The 17,195-nt window shown below is 40.8% G+C and overlaps 1 protein-coding gene and 1 non-coding gene across 2 annotated transcripts in view; both read left to right on the forward strand.

Annotated features, from left to right (window-relative positions):
• The window catches only part of KCNH5 (potassium voltage-gated channel subfamily H member 5), a 246,928-nt gene that overhangs the window by 116,364 nt on the left and 113,369 nt on the right, over positions 1 to 17,195 (forward strand). The window lies entirely within an intron of this gene.
• On the forward strand, positions 9,485 to 9,556 carry TRNAC-GCA (transfer RNA cysteine (anticodon GCA)). Its single transcript has one exon. It is a non-coding gene; the product is annotated as a tRNA-Cys (tRNA).

Below are 17,195 nucleotides of genomic sequence, written 5' to 3' on the forward strand. Positions count from 1 at the left end.
CCATGGATTCATGACCACTGGGCTTGATTAGTGTGAATTAATGCCCCCTGAAAAAGTTACACATGATACAAAACTCAACAAATCCTTGCTTAGCAACACTGGTTGCCATGAGCATGTCATCTGAGCGTTTCTTTCTCTGCACAGACTCCCCAGTGAATACAAGGTCTCTGCCCTGACATTCAAAGCCTTTCATGGAATTGGGCCAAATACCCTGAGAGTTCAACTCTTACTCCATGACCAAGGCTACATTTTATTCACTGCAGCCAATAAGGGAAGATTAATGAGTACTGGAGATGGAACTTTGATAGAAGCTGAACCTCAGTGATGGAATTCCTTTCCAAAGAATGACCGGCATGTTTAAAACCACACTCAATATTCATTTTTTCCATGTACAATCCTGAAGGTTATTTAAGGTTTTACCCTCCAGAAATAAGCAAGAAAGACTGAGTGTCTTATTACTATTAGTAATCCTGATCATAACAGAGGAAAATACTAAGATACTACTGTATTAAGGTTTTAGAGTAGCAGCCGTGTTAGTCTGTATTCACTGAATGCATCCAATGAAGTGAGCTGTAGCTTATGCTCAAATAAATTTGTTAGTCTCTAAGGTGCCACAAGTACTCCTTTTCTTTTTGCTGTATTAAGGGCCATGTAAGTACCTAGATGGATGGGTAGATTTCACAGAGATGAGTTCCAGTGAGTGATCTTTTACTTCTGTTTGTATCATGTTTTCCACGTCCCTTATCATGGTCCCTCTGACCACAGTCACTACTTTTAAATTCTGATTTAAATAAAATAGGTGCAAAACAGGCTGAGCTGGGGAAATGGCTTGCTTCTGAGGGACCCACATATGGTTTTCTCTAGCTGTTATTGAGAATTAGTCAATTAACACAGTGACACAAAAAAATAAAATAAAATGTGGGACGTCCATGATGACTAGATGACTTCAAAAAGCTTTTCCTGACACCAGCTAAATGCTCTGTGCTTATCATCACCTTGAACACAAATTGACAGTCTTCTTATAATTAAATGTCAAAATATTACGTGTTTGTTTACTTCATCGGGATTCATAATCATTTATTAGTGCTAGGTTGGGGTACCATTACTTATATGAGTGAACACTTACACGAATAGTCCCCTTGACTTCAATATAGTTAAATTCAATGTGTATAAGATCACAACAGCCTGGCTCTTAAGACATTAACCTGGCAGAAATGTGTTGATTCTGACAAAATTTCCCCTTGAAAGAAAAATTGATTTAAAAAAAGTGTTTCAATTCTGTTTCAACCTTTTGAGGAGGCAATGTTTCACTTTTCCATTTCAAAATGACTTGTCATTTCAATTTGTAAATTTTATTTTACATAATAGTCAAAGTCAGAACAAAATGTTTTGATTTTATTGGAACAAAATATTTTATTTTACCTGAAATGAAACATGTTGATTGACCTGAAGTGAATTATTTTTGAAATTTTGTTTCACAGAAAACTTTCAAAATATTTTGTTTGTTCGTTCTATTTTGGAATGGAAATTTTTTTGAAATGGAGGATTTTCCAGTGAAATGAAAAATCCAGTTCTTGCACATCTGTACACATTGTTCTTGAGAGATAATGAGGTAAATATAACATTTTAGGTAAAAATGGGGTCAAGTCCTGACTGAAGTCATAACTGGGCCTGGGTAAGGACTTCAAGATTTGGCCCATACTGCCTAGAATGAGTTTTTATGGAAACTCCAGCAGTTGAATTATGAGATTTTTTTGTGTGCATGTAGAGTACTGCAGTGTGCTTATTTCTAGCACTCCAGATGATATTAAAAGTAAATCCTATTAAAATGATTACAGAAAATCTCTTTGGGCTCAAATGCATACTGGAAATTAAGCTATGGAACATCAGCATACATGGTGGTTGTTCACAGTGGGACAAATTAAAACGTACTACACAGAAAGCAAATATGAAATAAACCTACGATGGACTAAGCACTTGTCTTGTGGGAGATAAGATGAGTGAGGTAATATCTTTTATTAGACTAACTTCAGCTGGTGAGAGAGACAAGCTTTCGAGCCACCCAGATCTCTTTTTGTAGCTTGAAAGCTCTCCAACGTAAATTGGTCCAAATAAAAGACATTACCTCACCCACCTTGTGTCTCTAATATCCTGGGAACAACATGGCTAAAACTGCTTGTCTCATGTGGACACTCATGGAAAATTAATCCAAATTAACTAAAGGTATGAATTTAAATAGATTAGCTAAACTGCATTAAAACTTGGTGTAGACACTCTAATTCAGAATTTAAGTGGTCTTAATTTGGTCAAGTTCAGTGGTTCTCAAACTTTTTTTCGCAGACCACTTGAAAAGTGCTGAGGGTCTCGGTGGACCACTTAATGATCTTTCCAAATGTTTGTACCATTAGCTAACTATTGTAAAGCGCTTTGGATAAAAGCGCTATATAAAAATCTTAATAATAATTAAAGTTTTTTTGTTCTACAAATAAAAGCACACAACTCACATTTTAATAGCAGTAGTCTTACCTTTCTAATGTGATGGATGTGCCCTCTCCACCCACTGGCAGCCAAACTCCGCTCCACCCCCTGAGTGCGCCGCCTCCCTGCTCCTTCGCCTACCTCCCATCCCAGCACTTCCTGCCCGGCCGCCACCAAACAGTGTTTGGCGGAATTCTGGGAGGGAGTGGGAGGAGCAGGAACATGGAATGCCCAGGGGAGGAGGCGGGGAAGAGTTGGGGCCGGGGGGGATTTGGGAAAGGAGTTGGAATAGGGACAGGAAGGGGTAGAGTTAGGGCGGGGCAGGGATGGGATGGGCAGGGCAGGGGCGGAGCCTCATGGAAGGGGTGGAGTGGGGGCGTGGCTGGGGGCAGAGGTGGGTTGAGCACCCACCAGTAGGAGCAGAAGTCGGCACCTATGGGTCTGGGCAGGTAGTCCTTATGCACAGGAAGCTCCTACTGATGTTTTGAAGCCATTGGGAGATTTGCCAAAGTCCAAACACCATTTAATTTTATATAGCCCATTTAAAATGTGCACTGAAGACTGATACTCAGCTTGTGTAAATTGGTGTAGCTCTGATAGAGCTATTTTGACTTACACCTGCTGAGAATCTGGCCCTGTTGATTTATTGTGGAGATGGATCTGCAGTGCAAATTTCAGATCCACATGCTGATCCAAACTTCCCCAAAATTCAAGTGGTGTTCAAATCCAGGTACTTGGTGGAGGCCTTTTTCTTCTAACTTGAGTTTTGCCATCACTTCAAGGGGACCAGGGTTCTGTCTTGGTTTACCAAATATTAAAACTCTATTTAAATAACATTTAAGAGCATTTACTGCCCTTGATCTATAAGTCCAACGTCTGTTGATGCCAGTGGAGGTTACTGGCATGCATTGAGGGCAATATCACTTCAGACAGTTTTAGTTCTGTTGATTTTGCAATATGACTTGTTACAGAATCAGGTTTTTCCTCACTGTGAGGAACAAGCATTATTTTGTGGATGAATTTGCCCAGGTTCAAATTTAGCTATGTCTGTCTTGAGGGGGATTAGTGCATGCTCTTTGCTGCCTGAGTTTTGTCTGCGCTCACTCACAGAAGTTCTGGAGGAGTTTGGGAAACTTTGAGTCACAACCTGTGATTAGGAATTCAGTCCCCCCTTGACTGGCTAAAGCCCACAGAGACATTTGCCCATTTTTTGTGGTGATTGTCACTCCCTCCCTTTGTGAGAGCAGAGTGCTAGGGATTCTTATTGAGGCACTGGTGAGGCCTCTGCTCTCTTGAAGCTGATGATCTTGCCAATTATCAGTCTTAGCAAACTCTTCCATTTGTGAGGGGAGGGAGATGTGGAGAAGGTTGTATCAGAGTAGCCAGCTCAGGTAACTAGAATCCTTAGAGTGACAATCTCGTTACAGACCTGGGAATGGGACAGGAACCACACTGGTAGCATTGGTAGATAATGTCCTTGAGCCATGGATGAAGAAAACATGTCCACAATTGATTCTCCTGGATTTATAAGCTATTTTGGGTACCCTTGAGCATGAGATGTTGACTTATCAGTGGTCTCTAACTGGAACAAATGGAGCTGTGTGACTGTGACTCTGCTGATTTTTATATGGATGATTCCACAGGGTGGTTTGAGGCGACTCTTCTAAGCCAAGTGATCTTGCAGATGGTGTATAGCAGGGTTCTGTCTTCTCTCACAACATATGTATGTAGCATCTGGAGGGGAAGTAAGAAGGCATGGGCTGCAGTGCATCCAGTATGCTGTGGGCACTCAACTCTGTTTTGTCTGATCCTGCTAGTGTGGCAGAACGAATGACTCCATATCTATGTGAGACTGGAGAAGGGTGCCGAAGGAGCTGTTCTAGGTTCACTTTCAATAAAATCAAGGTGGTTGTGATAGACTAGGAAATGTAAGAAGTATATCGGTGCCCTGAATGAAGGAGTCTGACCACTCATTGGGAATCAGCTTAATAGGTGAGGCGCCTCATTAGATCTGAGGCTGCTATTAGAGGAGTATAGAATCAAAGAATATCAGGGTTGGAAGGGACCTCAGGAGGTCATCTAGTCCAACCCCCTGCTCAAAGCAGGACCGATCCCCAACTAAATCATCCCAGCCAGGGCTTTGTCAAGCCTGACCTTAAAAACCTCTAAGGAAGGAGATTCTACCACCTCCCTAGGTAACACATTCCAGTGTTTCACCACCCTCATAGTGAAAAAGTTTTTCCTAATATCCAATCTAAACCTCCCCCACTGCAACTTGAGACCATTACTCCTCGTTTTGTCATCTGCTACCATTGAGAACAGTCTAGAGCCATCCTCTTTGGAACCCCCTTTCAGGTAGTTGAAAGCAGCTATCAAATCCCCCCTCTTTCTTCTCTTCTGCAGACTAAACAATCCCAGCTCCCTCAGCCTCTCCTCATAAGTCATGTGTTCTAGACCCCTAATCATTTTTGTTGCCCTTCGCTGGACTCTCTCCAATTTATCCACATCCTTCTTGTAGTGTGGGGCCCAAAACTGGACACAGTACTCCAGATGAGGCCTCACCAATGTCGAATAGAGGGGAACGATCACGTCCCTCGATCTGCTCGCTATGCCCCTACTTATACATCCCAAAATGCCATTGGCCTTCTTGGCAACAAGGGCACACTGCTGACTCATATCCAGCTTCTCATCCACTGTTACCCCTAGGTCCTTTTCCGCAGAACTGCTGCCTAGCCATTCGGCCCCTAGTCTGTAGCGGTGCATTGGATTCTTCCGTCCTAAGAGCAGGACCCTGCACTTATCCTTATTGAACCTCATCAGATTTCTTTTGGCCCAATCCTCCAATTTGTCTAGGTCCTTCTGTATCCTATCCCTCCCCTCCAGCGTATCTACCACTCCTCCCAGTTTAGTATCATCCGCAAATTTGCTGAGAGTGCAATCTACACCATCCTCCAGATCATTTATGAAGATATTGAACAAAACCGGCCCCAGGACCGACCCTTGGGGCACTCCGCTTGATACCGGCTGCCAACTAGACATGGAGCCATTGATCACTACCCGTTGAGCCCGACGATCTAGCCAACTTTCTATCCACCTTATAATCCATTCATCCAGCCCATACTTCTTTAACTTGCTGGCAAGAATACTGTGGGAGACGATGTCAAAAGCTTTGCTAAAGTCAAGGAATAACACGTCCACTACTTTCCCCTCATCCACACAGCCAGTTATCTCATCATAGAAGGCAATTAGATTAGTCAGGCATGACTTGCCCTTGGTGTATCCATGCTGATTGTTCCTGATCACTTTCCTCTCGTCTAAGTGCTTCAGAATTGATTCCTTTAGGACCTGTTCCATGATTTTTCCAGGGACTGAGGTGAGGCTGACTGGCCTGTAGTTCCCTGGTAGTATGCAGCAGCTGATGCCAGCAAGGTGTTGTCCAATATGGGCCTGATCCGGAACTTACTGAGGAAGTCAGTGTGAGTCCTATCATTAACTTCAGTGGGATTTGGATGAAGCCCTGTTTTGTTTGGGAAAGCAAGTACTACATGGGTCTCACTAGCATCATCCATGCCTAGCCTAGACAGCAGGTTGAGAACACTCAGAATCTGAAGTAGATGGGGTGGGATTCAAGCACATCTGCATGGTTTCAATTATGAGCCATCCACACGAACAGGTGAGTTTGTAAATGAAAAATCTTTTTTAAATGTAGCATCACACCATGTTTATTATCTGAATATGCGTTCCTAAGATTTGCATTAGCACAGTTTTGTTGCAATTAACACGCATTAATTCACTATGTGGAGGTTGGGGTTGTTCCTTTCATTTCACAAGTATAATTTGCACATATTAAATAATATAAATGCAGGAGAGGTCTGAAAAACTCAAAATTAATTTTAAATCATGAAATGAAGCAAGAGTACATTTGGTCCATTTAAATAGCATTAATGGTCAGACCTAACAGACTAAAGCCAAGAATTGTCCGAATGACAACTGTTATACCTACAGATGGTCAAAAAGTGTGTTGTGCTCCCCAGCCTCCCATGGAAAATTTCAACAACAACAATTTTTTTATGTTATTAGCAAAAAATGCAAATCCAAAATATTTTAGTCTAAAATAAAAATATTTCAACTCTGAAATGCCGCCCTACTTCAGGGAGCTTTAGTGCAGGATCACATGCTCCTATTTTTGTGTAAAGGCTGGGCTCCCTGGCTGATGTACCATGATCTTCCATCTGAGTGCAGAGAGATGGTACATCAGGCCAGGGAGTCCAGCTTTGGTTTTTTTAAGTCTGACCATTAATGTTGTTTAAATGGACTAAATGTACTTTTGCTTCATTTCATGGCAGTCCCAGGGCCATGGCGCATCATCATCACAGAAGATGAAGTCCGGCTCGTGAGCCCTGCCAGTAGAAAAATAAGGACACGAAGTACCCAAACTACAACTCCCATGATGCACTGCAGTGGCATTTCAGAATCAAAATATTTTGTTTTTTAACTGAAATATTTTGCTTTCCATTCAAAACCTGAAATTTTTCTGGTCTCCAGGTACTCAGTTTTTCAATGAAAATAACATTTTCCATGGAAAGCAGACACTTTTCACAAAAAAAGTTTTGTTTAATCTAAAACTCAATTTTACCTCAACAATGGTTTTGATGTGAAATTTTGCACCAGCCCTAGTTACAACTGTCCTCACCACATGTATCATTTTACCTTTTCTTCACACTAGTGCAAGTCTAACTGTAGTTATACGGAAAATTACTAAAAATATTCACAGCACCTTATTACTAAGAAGAACTGCTCCTTATCTGCCTTTTGAGACATAACTTCCTACTCCATTGACAACAAGTATTTAATAATACAGAGCAAGTTATGTTCAACTTTACATTGTGCATCATCAACACAACTGCCAGGTGAAATCTGCTTCCCAAATTTTAATTGTCGATAATATGTGAAGCAGAAATAATTAAACTTGATTTCTCATATAGGTTGCGGTCAGAGTTGTGACAGTTGCTAAAAAAAATGCTCTAACTTGTAATTTACACAAATATGGTAGGGAGGCACTAGATGAAAAATATGTAAAGAACCCCAAGAAGTAATTTCTGATTGATTACATTTCTAACCTCAGCCATAATGTCATTCTTACATTTGAATTTTCTCATTTTTGGCAGATTCATGTCAGATCTTGAGGGCTATATTTTATTGATCTAATTTATTTATTGTCATTTATAATATTGAAAAAGATCCCATCCAGCACTTTAAGCTCACTAATGATAACTTTAACTTCTCAATAGGTAAAATATCATTAATGACAATTACTAATAACACCTGCCCAATAATACCACCCTAATTACAGAAAAATAAATAAATTAAATACCTCCAACTTCATACTACACCAACAATTACCCAAACACTAAATGTTTCAGAGATACTATAGTGAGTGATCTTGGCATAGGATAAGAAATAATACTTTGAATTCCATTCCGAAATACACAGGTAGCCTGTGCAGATCACAGAGCAGCGGTGGTTCATGGTCACTTTACGCGCTTGAATCACACCCAATACGTGGATCAAATCCCACTCACCATGTAGATCAAACAGTAAGAGCATAATCAACATTCAAGAATGATCTAAGCTTATGAGATCTAGGTGCATTCGGTCTGCTGTGGCTACAGGCTAATGGAATGAGCATCAAAATTGTATATGCACTAATTAAATAATTTTTTTTAGCCCATCAGTTTGACCGTGTCACCCCTATCTTTGCATGCCTGCACTGTCTCCCCCTTCTCTATTGCATCAAACACAAGCTCTTTGTCTTCACTTTCAGGGTCCTTTATGGCCTATCCCCACCCGACCTATCATCTCTCACTCACTATCGAGATGTTGACTCCCGCCTCCAGCTGACTGATGGCGCCAGCTCCCATCGCCCTCTTTTTTTTTTCCTTCAAACGATCATCTTCATACTTTTTCCAGGGCTGCCTTCCATCCTTAGAAGATGCTCCCCATAGACCGCCACAAAGCTACTCAGTATCCTCCTACAAAGTTCTCCTATAAAATGCATCAAAAAACTTAACAGTGCTTTGACTGCAGGTGTGCTGAGTCCACTGTCTACCATGCTGACCTGATATCATCTCATTGTTTCCTTGTACTTCACCATCTGTCTGCATCCATTTGCTTTTTCTTGCCTTACACGCATAAAAGATTGTAAACTTTTTGGGGCATGGACTGTCTTTTTGTTCTGTGTCCCTAACACAGGGGGGTCTTGGTCCACAACTAGCGCTCCTGGGCACTATGTTAATACAAATAAATAATAATAGTAATAATAATTTGCCCAGTCATGCTCTTTCAGGACCCCAAATTTGGAGACAGATTTTTAGGTACAGTAGATGCTGTCCATTAAAGGGTGTGGGTTGAGATATAGACACTTATACTTAGAAGAAAGATGGATGCATATTACAAAAGTCATATTGAATCTATTCCTTAAGTAACAGTGGTTCCATTCTGCCCTTGGATATTCAGCATATTTTTCAACCCACTAAGAGGTAGGAGAGAGTAACTTGGTATCAGGGTTGCAATGCACCATGCAAGGACTCACACCATCAAGCGGTGCTTTAGTCTCCCTAAGGGCTGGTCTACTCTGAAAACTTACATTGGCATAGCTACAGGGGTGTGACAAATCTATACCCCTGAAAGATGTAGCTATGCCTACCTTAGTCCCGTGTTGATAGTACTAGGTCGATGGAAGAATTCTTCCATTGAGCTAGCTATTGCCTCTTGGGGAGGTGAATTAACTACAGAGGTGAGAAAACCCCCTCCTGTTGCTGTAGTGAATGTCCACGCTGAAGCACTGCAGTAATGCAGCTGTGCCAGTGGAGCATTTTAAGTGTAGCTGTACCCTATGTTCGGGGGATTTTTGCCTTTACCTTTTACAGTATCTTTAAAACAATGTACATATCAGGAGTAGTAGAATCCTGTTCTTTCAACTGTTGCTGCAGTGGGTCTCGTCACAGGGAGTATAGCTCAGTGGTAGAGCATTTGACGGCAGATCAAGAGGTCCCTGGTTCAAATCCAGGTGCTCCCTGGGCAGTTGTTTGGCAGAGGGATAACTGAGTGGTTTGAGCATTAGCCTGCTAAACCCAGGGTTGTGAGTTCAGTCCTTGAGGGGGCCATTCTGTTTGGGGGGGAGGCATAGCTCAGTGGTTTGAGCATTGGCCTGCTAAACTCAGGGTTGTGAGTTCAATCCTTGAGGGGGCCATTTAGGGATCTGCAGCAAAAATTGGGGATTGGTCCTGCTTTGAGCAGGGGGTGGGACGAGGTGACCTCCTAAGGTCCCTTCAATCTTGAGGTTCTATGATTCTTGCATCTTCAGAGAAGCTTCTTTGCCCCAGTGCCACCAAATGAGGCATGGTTTGGCCAAAACGAGCAAGTCTAATGCCCAGGAGATTAAAATCAGCATATGAACACAAGCATCTCAGGTTTACACAGGATAGGAGGACTCATGGAGGACTACTGATATGCTTCAGCCAAACACAAGTTGTGTTTTAGTCAAAAACAAGTGATTGGGTTCAATGCAGGAATAACTGGGTGAAATGATGCATCCGATGAAGTGAGCTGTAGCTCACGAAAGCTTATGCTCAAATAAATTGGTTAGTCTCTTAGGTGCCACAAGTACTCCTTTTCTTTTTGCGAATACAGACTAACACGGCTGTTACTCTGAAACCTGGGTGAAATGAATGGCCTGTGATATACCACAAGTCAGGCTAGATGATCTAATGGTCCCATCTGGCCTTAAACTCTAGGAATCTATATGGCTTTCCTTTCAATGCTAGTGGGCACCAGAGTGAAACCGATGAAGACATTCATGATGGCTACATTTGTGAACGGACTCCCCTGGGATTAGAGCTAGCTGTGTGAAGCCACTATGGATAAACTCATAGTGCCTCATAGAGCAAGGTTCATTAACAAGTGTGTAGCATTAACTGTAATGACAACTTTCACGTGGCCCAGTGTTAAAGCCATCCGCTCTGAGCCTTTATCCAACGAGGAGGTGGTTTTATTTATAAAAGTACGTCTCTTAGGTCCATTAGTCTGATCAAATCTGGCTGAACAAATTGTCAGGTTTTTTTTGAAATGTGTTTGTGGCTCAAGATGCAGCACAGGCAAGATACTGTATGTGACTTTTTCCGCGTGCACAAGGATTTGGGGGAAACCAGATGATCTGTTAAGGTTGCTGTGGCAACCAGATTTACACAGAGGAGCTGCCATGTCAATGACTTCATTAGGAATAATGCGACTTGTCAAATAAAATAAACAAAAACTGCTTAAAACGCTGTGTCAGTGGAGGGGAAGTTAAGTTTCTGAACAAAAGGAATAATAACCAATGTATTTGGAAGGCTTTAGAAAGATGATGGTAAAGTCAGAGGAGGTATGGCAGAGAATTTAAACAATTTGCAGAAAAATTGATAGGAATTCATGAGGAGAAAGACATTAATTCTAACTGGTTGAAATTATTTTAATTGAAAAGTGGGATTTTTTTGAAAAAAATATTTGATGGGGAGAAATTCCAAATGAAACATTTAAAAAACAAGATATTCTTATCTGAATTTTTTTTTTCAAAATTGTTGGAAAATTCTCTGAATTTTTTTTTACTGTTTTCACCCTTCCCCCACACATACTGAAAAAGATGTTGGGGAGAAGGGGAAAACAATTTCCCTTATTTACTTTTTTCTACTGGAAAAGTATTTTTAAGTTTTGAAAACTGAAAGAAACTGTTACTTTGATAAACTTTTACTCCCCTCCCCCTGAAGCTTTCCAGTTGAAAAAGAGAGACAACAGAAAAGAGAACATGAGTTTTCCCCACTTTTTCTCATTTTTTAAAACATTTTTTCCACTACAATATTGTGGGTTTTTTTCTTTTATGCTAGAGAGAGAGCTTTTCTTAGTTTTACTTTTTTCACACTTTTCCATTGGGATAAAAAAGACAGAAAAAGTAATAAAATAAAGTGTGGGACTGGGGAAACTGAAAATTTGAAACAATTTTTCACAATGAAATTAATTTTTTTTTAACTTTTTCATTGAAAAATAGGAGGGAAAGTGAAATTTGTTGAATTAAATGGAAACTGTTAATTTTCTTTTGAAAATGTTTTTCAAAAAAACCCACAAAATTTTGTCCAGCTCTAGTTTTGCTCTGGTAACTATTTCCTCTCCTTTTTGATTAATAATAATATCTAGCATGTTATATGCAGTGTCCCAGTTCCAGGAAACTTACTATAGATTCACTGTGAAAGAAAGCAAATGGTTTTCCATAGGCCATCTGTTACTGACAATGAGGAGACTGGTAGTGTATGTGCGTTACTTTGAAGTGAGAAGTTACATATTCCTTAAAGGCCTGTTTCAAAATTCAGTGACATCAGGGAATCTTCCCATAGACTTTGGTGGACTTTGGATCAGGCTCCATGTGGAAAATGCTTTCAGTATTATTGAGAACCAGGATAACCTCACTAGCCAATTTTGTTTAAAGTGGTTTGATGCGGGTTATGTAAATGTACACAGATATTATACACAAACACATACTTACATGAATAAATAATAGCATTGGATGATAAATATTTTAGGGAGGTCGTTTGGTATCTATCAGATGGAACAGAGAAGATGAATACACTCTGCTCCAGTGAGAATGAGACCCATAGTCCTCATAAGATTAAAGAAAATACGCAAACATTAGATTAAACAAACTGTAGGGAGTGAAATTCTCTTGGGAAATATAATCAGTTCTGTAAAACCAAACTTAAAGTGTACAGAACGCCACTCTGCAAAATCAATCAGAGTTAATAGGTTAGTCTAAAACTCATCTAATATGCAGCTAATAACAGAAAAGCCCTGAGAACAGCCAGGGTTCTGAAGACTTGTTAACAAGTATATTGTTGTCCTTTGCTTCACAGTGACTTTGAGGCTCCATTCTGCAGGGCTAGATCTTGTGAACATTTCTTATTCATGGGAGAATCCAGTGTGACTATTTGCATTAGTGAGAACTACATACACGAGTAACATTTATAGGATTGAACCATTGATGTTTAGATGCACAAATCACATAAAATGTAATCCAGATCCCAACTGCATACACACTAATTTAAAATGTAATTCCCTCACGACAAGGGAAATTAATGGAACCCCGGCCAGCTTCTAATGCCTCATCACATCTGAGAGTTATCTAAGATTCACATAAAGGCAAATATGCAGGTAGAGGGGAAACAATAATTAAATAGCTATAACTTGGCTTTATACATTTAAACACAGATAATTTAAATTATTCTAGTGCATATATGTGTAATCATATTGTGACTTGAACAAAGACAATAGTGATTTAGCATCTTTCTTGGATGGCAGGTGCAATGGGACTACGATATAATTCCAAGTCTGGAAGATTAAGCATGTCCTTTAACAGAGAAACTTTGACAGTTATTGCTAAATTCTAGTGAGATCCCATACTTAAATATTAAAACATGTTGGACCAAATCCTGAAGTCTTTATAATGGCATATATCTCATTGACTCCAAAAAGCTTTTAGGATTTGGCTTATTTATGTGCGGTTAAAATCCCCCAAAACCCAGTTTCATCCATGTTTGCCTTGCTCTAAGAAAAATATGGTCCTCCCTATGGGAGATATATTGTTTGAACATAGGGTGTTAGTCAGTGGGACTTAAAATTCACTGAAGGGCTTTGACATTGGAACAAACATGGAAAAAGTTAACTTTGAGCAAGGAAAACCTCACACCACCTCAGATGTTCTTCATTTGCTAATTTATAGTTGTATTTGGATGAGATGTTTCCCCCTCAATACACAAGTTCTCCTTCTGGTTAATCCTGAAGTCAGAGTCCTCTAGTTGAGACATCACAGTCTTGCCGTGGAAGCAGTTGTGATGTCCATAATTCAGTACACTGGGCAAATTCATCCTGGCATTTTGACTTTGTCCCAATGAGCATAACTTCCCTACAGGATCAAGTGGGAGGAGTGAGTCACTTTTAAGGGAGCAAACCATTTTCACATGCCAACAGCAGCAAAAAAGGTAAAAAAAAAATATTATGTAAAAACCAGAGGAAGATAAAAATATGTGTTTGTAGGTGTGACTTTTTTTCCTCAGTGTCAAAGCCTGTCTTTACGACACTCAGACAGTAAAGCGTCCAACTGAAAGTGCATAAAGTTGGACAGTTTTCAATTTCTTTTTAAGCAGATGCAGCCTATTTCACAGAGATGTATGATAGCACTTTGTAATCCATAACTTCCAATCTTCCATCAGACCAACACCTTGAGCCAGATTCTGGTGTAAACCAGAAGTAGCTCTGCTGATGTCAATATAATTAAACCGGTGTAAATAAGATCAAAATAAGGCTCCTTATGTTCCCACAGTATTTCATTCGGATTACTCACATGGCTAAAATTGTACATGGATCAAAGTGTTTTCAATATTGTGGCCTTAAGATAGAACACCCTCATGATGAGGAAAATTAATAGAATGAAACTCAAAATATGAGGAAGAAAATGCACCAGTAGAAGGGACAGGGATAAACCAATCCACAAACCATGGAACATCCAGGAATTTCCAAATTGTCCATGTTTTCTTGGATGCTCCCTGATTCAAGGATTGGGGCTGTTCTGTGATAGAGACCGACACTGGATTCAGCAGGGGATTAGCTCAATTGCCACTGCTCTGCAAAGGAAACCATGTGGCCTAATAAGGGGGAACTCATGCTAGGTGACCAGGAGCTTTGTGGTCGACTGGCCAGCAGGGAGAGACGTCTCTGCCAGGCTTGTGGAAACGTTGCCGCTAAGGGAGAGGGAGCAAAGGTGGAGAGGGGGCAAATTGGGGCACAGTGCAGATACCAGGAAGAGAAATAAGTAAGCAAAGAGAGAGCGCGGAATTGCAAACGGAAGGAAAGAGATTAGAAGGGGTTCACCAGAAATAAGCAGGGACTTAAAGAACAGTTAAGGAGCGATATAACGAAAACATTTAAACCAGAGGGAAAAGACAACAAGAACACCACCCCCAGCAGGAAGCAGGTGTAGTTTTGATGTTATGTTATTTTGGGCCAAACTGTGGGGCATCAGTCTGCCACTGTGCCAGCTGTGCACATCATGGGTAGCAGGGCAGGAGGGGACACAGGATCCACACAGCTGCTACATCGCCTCCCCAAACAGGCGGGTGGTGCAGGGTGGCCAGAGCAGCACCCCTGGCCGTCCATCAGGGAGCGTGCGTTGGGCTGGGGCCTGCACTTGCATAGCAAACTCTGTCCCTGGAGCAGCAGGAGGCCCGGGAAGATGATTATGTTTTAGGCTGCTCCAGAGTCAACACAGCAAACGTGCTGCCCCTGACGCAGGGCTTGTGGCAAAGCCACAAGAGGCCTCTATTATTCCAGTTATTCTGTCTGCTGAAATGAAGCACCATTTTACACACACTGAAAACGTGGCCTCACTTATTTTGGAGAGAATTTTCCCTCCATGTCGGCTGGTGAGCACTCTGTGAAGTGTGGAGAGGGAGAAGGGCAAGTTGCCCATTAATTGCCTCCTGCTCGGCCTCTGGGCACACAGGTTTGCATAATTCAAATGCAGCTTTTTGTGTGTGTTGTCCAGCTATTTTCACTCCATGGCGCAATGCACTTTGAGTGCCTATAAATATCTGTTCATAAATTTAAAATCTTCCTCCCTGCAACAGCTTCACGGGGCATGACATGTTTTTCACCTGAGTTTTCCAAGGGACAGCTGCTGTATATTCAGTCTGTCAGGCAATCAAAGAGGTATTCAATTACAAACGTATAGTCATTAAATATGAAATACAGGGGTCAGAACGAAATGAGGCAGTCACGTTTCGATCAAACAGCAGCTTTGCAATACCGTATTATTCATAATGCTATTTTGATCCCCAGGACACTCATTAGAATGATATTTAACAATAGCGGCATGAGTTGGTCATGTCACTTTGTGCTACTAACAGACATGCCAAACCAGTCCAGTTGCTTACCCTTTCATCTTTTTTCTTTTTCTTTTCTGCCTGCCTGCCTACCTACCGTGAAGTCCTGTCTCTGAGAAAAGTGAGACCGATTCTGATCAGTTACCACGCTGTAAATCTGATTGTGTTACTTGGTATCACTTCAGATTTTCAGTGGGGTAGTTAGAAATTCGGTTCCATGGGTCAAACCTTATCTCATGTAAATGTACACAGCTCCATTGCCTTCAGTGGAGCTGCACCCAGCTGAGGATCTGGTCCAGTATGTCTAAATAATGAGGCAATTGGGGTGATTAACTGATGGCCTCTGACTCGAGGTCCCAGGGTAAGTGAACAGTGGGTCTGATTCTGCTTTCACACTAATGTAATTCCATTCTTTTCAGTGAAATCGCTGCTAACTTACAGTGGAATCAGTTGTAGGGTCTCTTTTCTGGAATACTGATAAGGAAGAGTGACAGGTAATCAGATGGAAGAACAGTGCAGGTCAGAGGTTGGGAGTGAGATGGGGTTTAGCAGGATCTTTCCTTTGAGAAGAGACGAATGAAGATGTGTGTGGCCTCAGGACATCAGGGTTTGAGTGGAACAAAGTGGGGTAACCTGCTTTGTTACAGTAGAGGGAGCAATTTTTGGTTTGGCTGAAAATAGTTTTATATGCATCCCTTGTAGTATCAAATTTTTACATCTATTTAATATAGGTTTTTATGGTGTGCATAGAAAATGCACAAATACATTTGTGGTCCTGCCCTCTTGAGGTTAGTTTTTAAATAGAACATCAGTTGTCATTAGCAAATTGACTATGGAATGCCAAATAAATACCAGAGGAAGCTTAAAGGTCTTGGCATAATACATGCATTCCTGAGTACCTTAAAATCTTATAAAATGTAGAAGATTGTATTGGGTATTGTCTAATTTTATAGCAGATGAACCTTGGCCAGTATCTACCACTGTGGTCAGATATAAATAATTCTCATTTACACTAAAATCCCTTTGCATTGCTCTGGCTGGCATAAGTATACTAAAAGGTCTCTTTACACTGCAAGATCCATGTAACAGGGTCTTAGTATAAATGAAAACCAGGCCCGGATATATCTTGGGATTTTGTCATGGGATGGGTGAATAATTTATTAAGATACAAAATAGTACTTTACAATAGTGAGTGCTGAAATAAGAAACTGATTTGATCTTTTTGTGGAGAAATTCTAAGAACTCCTTTTCCTGCACTGAACGCTACATGCAGTTTTGCTTACTGAAGAGATGGAAAATGTGCTCATTTTTTGCATCCATTACCGTATGTGGTTATCGATCATTTTATAAGATAACGATGGGCAAAGCTTCAGAGAAGCTGTCAAGCCAAATGACATTTCAACATCTATCATACTTAGATCAATAACAGGATGAAGGAAAGATTCTATGGTGTTATAATCACAGCTGGGTACAATTCAGTTTTAAAATCGGAGAAAATTACAGTGGTAAAAACATTTGAAAAAACTGGTCTTACCGTCCTTTTTATATGGATATTCTGGTAGGAGAGGTTAATGTAATTGATTCAAAGACTATAAATCTGAAAGGGAGCGTTGTGATCATCCAGCCCATTGGTTCTCAGCCCACAGCTCCTGGGCAGTTTGCGGCCCAATCAGCACATAGTTGCGGCCCATGTGGCATCCTCAGGGCTATACAGGTGGTATTGGATGTGGCCCACAATGGTAAATAGGTTGAGAA

The sequence above is a fragment of the Caretta caretta genome, chromosome 6 (genome assembly GCF_965140235.1).
Source record: "Caretta caretta isolate rCarCar2 chromosome 6, rCarCar1.hap1, whole genome shotgun sequence".
Classification (NCBI taxonomy): Eukaryota; Metazoa; Chordata; order Testudines; family Cheloniidae; genus Caretta; species Caretta caretta.